This window comes from Tigriopus californicus, chromosome 8 (genome assembly GCF_007210705.1).
Source record: "Tigriopus californicus strain San Diego chromosome 8, Tcal_SD_v2.1, whole genome shotgun sequence".
NCBI lineage: Eukaryota > Metazoa > Arthropoda > Copepoda > Harpacticoida > Harpacticidae > Tigriopus > Tigriopus californicus.
Window position 1 is genome coordinate 15,364,334 of NC_081447.1, and position 10,020 is coordinate 15,374,353.

At 44.4% G+C, this 10,020-nt stretch overlaps 1 long non-coding RNA gene across 1 annotated transcript; it reads right to left on the bottom strand.

The window, feature by feature from the left end:
• Window positions 1-268: 268 nt before the first annotated feature.
• Window positions 269-2,863, bottom strand: LOC131885188 (uncharacterized). The gene is made up of 2 exons (XR_009373807.1): window positions 2,032-2,863; window positions 269-726 (listed from the first exon to the last, which is right to left on the bottom strand). It is a non-coding gene; the product is annotated as an uncharacterized LOC131885188 (long non-coding RNA).
• Between the last annotated feature and the right edge of the window lie 7,157 nt (window positions 2,864-10,020).

A 10,020-nucleotide genomic window follows, 5' to 3' on the forward strand; every position in this document is an offset into this window, starting at 1 on the left:
GTTCTATCACCATACATTCGCACCTACTACCTTCACATGTACATGGCTCACGTGACCTACGACAAAATGGTGGGACTCTCTCATGTCGTCTACGTACGCTCTGTGCAATACGGTATGCACAGTGTTCATAGTAGATATTGGGTGGCTTACGACGGACATCGTAAACTGTGGATAGTGTGTGCGTGTGTGTGTGTGTAAGCTGGAATGCTCTGAAGTGAACAGAGTGCGGGGAAGGAAAACGGGGAAACCCATCATGACACGGATGAGGCGAGCTCAACTCATTTAATACCGTTTACCCGACACAAATTAGAATAAATTGGCCATTTTTCCCCAGGTCTTCAAATAAAAGAGATAGAGCGGGTCATGATGGTTGGTGGGTAAGAGTCGTGCTTCCCCGCACAACAGGAATAGATCACCAACGGGACCCTTCCATAGCTTCATGATGGCTCGCAAAGTTCTTGAGCACTTTTTGGTGTCAGGCACATGGTGAAAAAAAAAACTGTTCCTCGCCCTCCGTGATTCGGAGCAACTTCATCCAGAACAGAACCCATTTGTACCTGCCAATACACATCCGATGACAAAAAGCGACATGATTTGTCCCTCGTTTCCTTGCTCTTTGTTAATTCCCAAGCTCAATCGAATCCCAAATGTTCGTGCCAATGGCTTGAATATCCGACATTCTCTTCTGATCGACTAGCACTCGCCCCACGAGATGGTTGGCTCATTCTGGAAGGGAAGGGGTAGGTATCAGTACTATGATTTTTTGTCTTGATCAAGGTTGAGTATGTTGTCGTTGAGGGGTTGAATCTCCAACTGAGACTTGAGTCCAATTTCATTGCCATGAGTTGTTGTGATCGATCTTTGAACCGGGGGAACGAGACTCGCCGGTGGACCATTGGCCACACAAAGACTGGTTGTCATTGCAAATGACAGACATCAATTTCGAGGGTGAATTTTAGACATGATGTTTCATATTGTATAAGCAGCAGTCCATTCATTCATTCAACCATTCATTCATTCTTTGCTCCTGAGATGTTCTCGTACCTCAGCCAATTGAGTGTAATGGACGAGTTGTGACGATCAAAAAAAACCCGTCACCCTCTTTGACGGGCATTAATCAACGGTATCAATTCTATGGTCTGGACCAATCCTATCCCGGATACCGTGTATATAGTACGGGTGCATACAATATTTACGTACGAATGAATGTATGAACTACATAGATGTACGAGTGAGCTTGTGTTTCTAAAAGTCCATGGATGGAGTTAGTTAGCACGCTCTTGCAAACTACATGGTACATCAGTGATCAAAAATGGATGGCGTTTTCTCTCTGAAATGAGCCACACCTCCATTGGGAGAAAGAGAGAAAGAGAGAAAAAGAGAGAGAGCGGTAAATCACACTTGGGGAGGGAAACATGATCAATAAGCGTGAATGCTACGGACACAGACGACACCGAACGCGGATGACAACATTGTGGATGAGGACCAGAATTTGCAATTTCATTGAGCATCACTAGGAGACGATGGTCGCACCGTTTCATGCCAAGTTATGATTGGAAATTTGCCACCATTTGTCAGGTGTCTACGTTTGTCGTTTTATTCGCAATGGCGATGGCGTGGCGAATTGTGCACCGGAATCATCACCATCGCCATCATCATCACCATTGCAAATTTCGGACTCATTACACGAATGAACCAACCAACCAAGCAACCAACGGACGACCGACAGACGGAAAGACTGACGGACGGATGGTGTACTTTACTACTTTACAAGAGTGTTCACAGCTCTCCAACAACATACGAACAAGTCCATTTTATGTTTTGTTCCCTCGAAGACGCGACAATTGAAAAAGATTTCCCGCCAGAGAATCATCCTGTTTCCCGCGGTGATTGCGAAAAAAAAACTTTTTCCATGATTTAGCCGTGAACTACCTATGCCGTAGCGTACAGAAAGGGTTGGTTGGTTGGTCGGTCGGTTGGTTGGTTGGGTGGACACCACCTTATCATTGGGATTGATTTGGCATAACTCACCATGATTGTGGCAGGCATGTTCCAGCAGTTCAAAGCCACGGTTGATCCCCGAGATGATCGACCACAAAGCCATGGGTTAAGTAGTCTAAGTTATTGCCAACTCCAACTGTCTCCGAGAATCTTTCAAACAATGCCAAATTGCCTGTGGCGTAATCTCCAGACTGCATTTAACGTTATTGCTGCTGCTGCTGTTGTTGTTGATGTTGTTGTTGTTGCTCTTCTTCTTGCATGAGGAGATGAAGGAGGAGGTGGATCGAGAGTGGATACGGCCGTCAACGTGGAGCAGAATAAAGAAAGAGTGCCTAGATAGGGAACGAGTGAGTACGGTATATGTGGATACTAAAGAGTCCAAGGGTGACAGAGACAAATCAAAAAATTACGAGATCATCATCTCACACGCTGAGACATTGAGCTATGAAGCAATGAACCGACTTGTCGTAGTAATAATAGTACACAGTAGTTGTGCTAGTCGTTGTAGTAGTAGTCAAAGTAGTCTTGGACGAAGCCAGTTCTGCTGTGTTCGTTATTATTGCTCCACGAGAATAGACGAGCCAGCAGGCAGACAGGGGAAGTGCATGGATCTCTCCCAGGGAGCCAAGGAATAGAGTCTTTATTAGACATTTTGACAGATAAAAATCATCTCCACTCAATCTCGGAGTGCTTTTCACGGAAAAAACACAGAGAGGTGGTAGTTGTCGAAACAGGCAGCACCACCACATCCACCACCACCACCATCAAGTCCAACTGAAGCACAAGCAGAGAGCATATCCCCTCATTCACTGACTGAATTACCCACGGCCAGAATGAGCTAGCGCTATTCTTCTGCTCCGATAGGACTAAGGACGAGAGCTGACAACTTCCTCCTAAACGTACGTAGGTACGTATACTACTGCACTGTACAGACTCTGAACTTACAAGTATATCGGCTAGAAATAGTAGGCCATTACTTCACATACTGAGCCTATCATTCAAAGACTTCACACTCAAACGGCTCGAGCCAACCCAGGGACTGCATTCGGCTATAAGGTACGGGCATACATCAATTTACTCCCAGGAGAAGATTGGCTGACCGTTCAATGAAAACCATGCATGTACTACTACGTATGTCTTATGGTCTTAGGCCAATTTGTTGAGATTGGTATTGCTGACTTTCTAATATAAAGCGAATACTTTTCTTCAAAGGTCAAACTAACATTTTGAGATGCATACAGAACCCCGACGGCCATCCTTAACCTATCGTGTGAATCATGGCGGAAGAATGCAGCATATGATAGGTACTACAATTCTATGCATTGATTCCATACGCCAGTCCAGAAATGGAGTCCTCAACCTGACTCCAGGTCCCGTCGGGTTAGGAAAATGAATTCATCTTTCAAGCCTTGGCTTGATGAAGTTTTCTGAACATAGAAATTACCGGTAATAAAGCAATTGAAGAGTAGGACGTCTAACTGGGCGCTTCCCTTCACCAATTTATCTCTCAGGCTAGATGGACCGTCTCTGGAAGTTGAGATGATGAGACGACCAAGCGGTGATCGATCTATTAGCAGTGTAAGAGTCAGGGGGGCAAAAGGATTAAATGAAGCTTCGAAGGTTCAGAAGAGGCTAGGATCTAGCTTTTAGTCGGAATCGTTGGTTGACAGAGGGGTTGTCTCTTGATCAAAAGAGTTATGATGACAGATTTGGTAAATAATTCAAACATCATTGATGAAGACAAGCCAAAAAACCAAATGATTTGACGAGCTTGCTTCCTTGCTTGGTAGGTTCACTATTTCTCGCCGTCTCAAATAAAGTCGCAAAAGGAACGAACCATTCTGAAGAATCCCTATTCTTCGCATCTGGACAATTTTCTATCTTCAGGCATGTGAATCTGGCTCTCGGTATTTCAAAACATGAATGTAGATCTCGAGATTGACTGAAACTAGTTTCATTTTTTTTATACGTACGGTTCAGGCCCAACCATCCCCAAATTTTAAGCCCATGAGGCACTCCTCCTATCCATCTCAGCACGCGCGTACGTACTGAGTCATATTGTAGTAAGTATGTACGTAGTACCTACTATGTACATAGTACTATGCACAATACACCGAATGTGGGCCATGAATTCTCGCTCGAAAACGTAGCTGACTGACGGAACGAGGAGGCTCGTCGTCGTCGTTCTTGATGGACAACCAGGATTATCGATGGGTGTCAAAGGGAAATAAGATGAATCTATTCCTGTGACATATCGTCATTGCCTTCGGAGTTCTCTTGGTCTGTACAACTTGTACTCCGCCTAATACTCTGTGTATACGTAGTGAGTGTGTGTACGGTAGGGCACATAACCAACCGATCTACCTACGTTCATTCGTTCGTTCACTCACTCAGGGCCTTTTCTCTGACTGACAATCACAGACATGAACAAGACCAAGTGCATGCAATTCCATACAAAATCAAGTCCGTAACATTCTGGAAACCATTCTCATCCTGATTGTTTTGCAGATTAGCGAAACAACGAGACTTGTTCAGGGCAAGATAATAAGGGCTTAAATAGCTAAATCAAACTTTTTTGGCCAATTTTCGAACTAGGCCTGGAGAGACGGCAAGACTGCCATACATTTCTGGAGTTGTCAATCTAGGTGCTCCAAATGGACGTCTATTTGCAATCGATATCTTGTTGAACATGGTATTGAAACAATCACATACTTGCTCACACCAGTATTGATGGATGGATGGATGGATGGATGGATGCATTTTCATTTTCAAGATACCCAGCATCCAGGTCAGTGAATAGGAACCGATGTAGTAGTGCCTACCCTGTAATTGAAGAATGTCCCAGACAAACCAGAAGGATCCACAGTCCTCGTATTGATTAAAGCGTGTGTGCTTTTAGAGGGTTTTGCTGTTCGATTCAACCATCCAACCATCCAAGGAACGAACGAAAGAACGAACGAGAGAACAAACGTAGGTTTTGGTTGAGGACTGCTGCTGGCTCATTCATCTTATCGAGGTTTTTGACGTGACATTGATGGATAGAAAGTCGTCATCTCTTTACCTTCTTTTTATTGCTGCTCCTCTCTTTCTCTTTCTCTCTCTCTCGATCGATCCATTCGACCTTACATGAACATGAAGAGAGGCCGGGAAATGGCCAAAACGAATAGTCAAAGGTCTGTGGTCGAAGAAGCCGACCGACCTGGCCTCGAGAAACCGAAATATCCGAACCCTAAGAAATGGAAACACTCACAACCTCAATGATGTTGCCTCGATTGACTTCAAATTTGTTTTAGTTTTTGTTCTTGGACGTGGATCCTTGTAAATCGTTCAATAATGTCAATTGGGATGGGTATGCACGCCTCCAAGAGGTTGTGAAATGTGACAAATACATGTATGCTCTCCACATACTCGGGATCTAGGCCTCTTTTTTAGGCTCGGGTGACGGCCTTTTTCATAGCCTTAAAGGTAAGGAATCTCTGTTTTGCAGGCCATGGACATAACTTGCAAGCATATCGCGGAATTGAAATAATTGAATCCGTCAGGAAACGAGTGGCCATTGATTTTGCGGTCCAAAAGATTCTTTTCGCCCTTGAAATAGGCCTGCCTGGCGTTGGCAGAAGGGGCTTCTTGCTGGTAAACAAAAGGCTATCATGATCATTGACAACCTTTGGCATGCAGGGAGCAATCTTCTTCCATTACATCAGTTGCCCTACTAGGTTGCATGGTCTCGCTCTCACCTCTTGGATAAGTGCCTACCTAGACTGACTATTTGACTGACTTCATGATGAACTCCTTCAACTTTTTTTGAAGTTCTTGGAAGCCCTCTTTGGATGCCGTGATCTAACCGCAGAGTTTGGCATAGCTCTTTGTACACGACGAGATCGTCCACCACAAAACCAACGTGTCGCCAACCAATAGTGGTAGTGGCCGTAAATAAATACAAAGACACATTGGCATTCATTAGTCAGACGGGTGAAGAAAACCAGCGTCAACAATGAACATTGGATCGAAACAAAGCGGTTCACAAAAAGGGAGCGCAGGAATTCATAATGAACTGACTGCCTTCTTTTATGGTCCCTGTGACGAACGACGTGGTTTTCAATGCAATAGGCGTAAACACGTACAGCCCGATAGCCTTGCACTTCATAGTGGTGTACTTGTACATAGTTGGACGAGCTCAGTAGTAAGTCAGTCAGTCCGAGAGTTTCTTTAGGGAAAGAGGAAAAAATAGCTAGCCCCAGAGGAAAACTCATAAATTCTCATAAAAACTTCTCAAGCACGCTTCTCCTCATTTTTCCCTTCGGTTTCGTTGTCGTTAAGGCTCTCCTCCTCAAAGAAATCTGGCTCCAAAATACGAGAGAGTTACTTGCCAATTTCGTCCAGCTAATATAGATCATTTATAAGTCCACGGCATGATGTAAAAATAGGAAGAAAGCACATGAACAGGCATATCACTCAAGTCGAAAAGGTTGATGGATCGACGGCCCCATTCTTTATGCCGGACGTTGACCCTAAACCCAAAGCGAAACGTGGGTTTTCTCACCCAACCCAAGTTAAAGAACTTTATCAATCACAGTTTCCTGTTTAATCCAGTCCTTACAACTCCAAGCTGCCTCATCTCTTTCGGGGTGGGGAGAAAAAAACCCCGATCATTTAGTAGGTGGTCTAAAGTACGGGCCAATTGTATCCCCAAAAATGGCCGTGTTGAACCACGTAGACTGTATCCATGTACTACGTAAAAGTTATTGTACTGTCGTTACTAATATGAGTATGTTTCACTTTTCGAGGCAGCTGACTTTCATGTGAATGATGGTCCACCTCGGTTTTTGACAGCTTTTATCGCCTTTTGCCATGATTTGTGGAGCCAGCGTTGTTGTTAGAGGTGCTGCTGTTGTTGCTGTTGTTGGTGTGTCTGTTGTGGAAAACTCCACAAACATTCCCAAGTCCATGGAAAGCCATCCCCAACTTGGATTCGGTTTCTAATGCCGCCAATTTAGACGAAGCAGAAGATGATTCAGGAAATCAAAGCTTGCCCCAGAATGGAGGAAGAAGAACTGGGACTGGGGTCGGTAAAGAGGGAATGGTGCATCAGCCATTTAGACATTGTCTCTCGTATCATTAGAAGCAATCTATCCATTAAACGAGCAAATATTCCATCGACTCACAAATACCAATGGCATTTGAGTAATGAATGTCACCCTAATGGTTGTTGATCTGCGGGATCTGGGCACATCCATCCATCCACCCATGGGCTGGGTGTGAATGAGTATAACGTAATATCACTCTATGGATACATCTACCGTACATACGATACCGTACTTGCATATAGTGTACGTCTAAGAATGCATGGATGCATGCGCTCCACTCTGCGTTTATAACTCTCGCCAACAACAGACGGACTTTCTCGAGGTACGCGTTAGTCGATGTCCGCCATTTGGCCATTCTCGATGGGACATCCACCCCTCGGGCCAATGAATGCGGTCATTGAAATGATCATACCAAAAACAATCATCATAGCAACCACGGCATCATGATGAACCATGCCTTGATTAGGGTTGTCTGCCTCAGGAACAAATCAAAGGCTCTTTGATGGTAGATAGTTGCCGAAAGTCTCCAAATACCCAGACGACCAAAGGATATTGGATGGTAGGTGGCAATGGGCCTCCCATATCGATTCTGGCCTGTTATTTGGTGCGCACGTCAATCCTCCGTTAACGACATCCATCGACGACGACCAAATCGACCGACAGGAAAGATTGATTTCCATCAAAGAAATCTGGCTGCCAGTCAGTTGCCCCATTTACATACTGACTTACATACAGTCCATTCTCGAGGATATTGCTGCAGCCATTCACGTTCTCGAATACTTCATGCATTACAGAGGCACACTCGTGCTGGTGGGTACGTATAATACTGAATGTACAGTATGCAGGGAAACTGAGGAGGAGGGTGGTGGCGGTGGTGGTGGCTGCAAAGCTGGCTGGAGATGGCTGATGATGGACATAGACTAATGATGTTCATTACGACCCAGCATTTCCATTGTACGATGATGTCATATGCGAGTCCAGGATCATCATCAGCAGGAACAACAACAACGACGACGACGACGACGACGACGACATCAACAAGATGCCTCGGGCGGTTAAATCGTTGTTGGGGTTAGCTTTCCGTTCCTACATATTCCTGAGGACCAAGCCACTAACAACCGAAATATTAAGATTGGTAAGAGGTCCACGATTTCCAGTGTGTGGATTTTTTTCACTAGTATACTTTGACTGGAGATTACATCTAGACTATCAGTCGGGCGGTTAAATCGTTGTTGGGGTTAGCTTTCCGTTCCTACATATTCCTGAGGACCAAGCCACTAACAACCGAAATATTAAGATTGGTAAGAGGTCCACGATTTCCAGTGTGTGGATTTTTTTCACTAGTCTACTTTGACTGGAGATTACATCTAGACTATCAGTTGGCCACCCTGATCGTGCGGAGGGTTCGCTCTTTTTTGTTTCATTCATCACAAATTGGACCGTCCATCAAAGTCATCAATGCGAAAGTGGACCCCGTTTGAGTGCGTTCCAGTACGATATGTCATGCATTTTGTGTGCGTGTGTGCATGTGTGTGTGTGTATGAAGAAGCACTGAAGGTACGCATACGACGACGACATCTAACGCAGAGTTGTGGATCAATGGAAGGACATCACGTCCCATTCACTTCCAAACGAGGCATTTATCCACGTCAACGTTCCTTCGCGTTCAAAAACGCTCTTGTGAATCTGAATGTACCAAAGTACACACCACTAATATTCTTTTATCCTTGGGACTCACATTAGATAAGCTCAATGATGCCAGCTGACTTGGGCGAAATGAATCGGCGTCAAGAAGGATCGCCAAACTAGACAGCCGGCTACACAATTATCCCGTGGGAGGTCTGTTTTTTTTGTGCTGATTTCCAAACGTGGCAAGGGCGTCGAAAGTGGCACAACTATCAACAATGTTGAAGACTGTTATCCAGAAATACAGTAAAATTGAGACAAGTGGGCGTAAGTTCCGGCCCTCCCGGATTTCTTTGGAACACATTACGAGTGGGACAGCTTTCACGTCTCGAACGAGCGGATGAGAGGTCGTTTTCGTCTAAGTTATGAGTACGGTCCTTGAGCGTGCCAATTTTCAAGCACATCGGATTCCACTTCATTCTTTGGGTCCCTTACAATCCCTCGCATCTGAATGTTGTATTGGCAGAGCCAAAGGCTTCCCGTCCCCATTCCTGGCCGCTCACTTATCGAGATCTCAAAGAGAAAACCCCTCCAACGGGTTCCAATCAAGAGCAATCCCAAAGAGGGCGTGATTGATGGTTTGATTTTAATATCAAGTGACCCAAATTTGTGTCGACAGGTTGGAACAAAAAAATGCACGTAGAGAGAGTATGAACCTAACACAATATTTTCAAGATGTCAAAAATGAAGGCGTTTCTTGGGGTCTCTTAATTTCGTCTCACAATAATGCAATAGTTATTCGAATCTCTTAAAACGTGCAGAGTTGGAAGCAATCCTCGTGTTCTTTAAATGCATTAAGAAAGACAACAAGCTGATTGGCGAGACTGAATAATAATAAATGTATTTTTACCCCAAGGATATTGTTAGTTCTGGCGAACATGGATGCCGACTTTGGGTGTCCTAATAATGGCAAAAGTTCAGGATCTTTTTTTTGTAATAGCATGCAAAAACTGATCAAATTTAACTTTGTGAAATTTGTGAAACGTGTCAGTCTAACGGTCACACTAATTGGTACAATTAGATTTTGAATTGACCCCTCTTGGCCAATTTTAAGAAAATTTGCGACTAATACACCGTTTGGTTCGCTCCCAAGCATGGATAAATCTCATTTTGATCTGGAGTCGTCACATTTCTGTATATACTACATGGTAGATCGGAGACCTCCTTAACCTAGGCACTCTGCTTATTTATTCGGTGCAGTGGATCGGATGGAGATATCTGTCTGTTTGGTTGAGAAGAAGAAGTG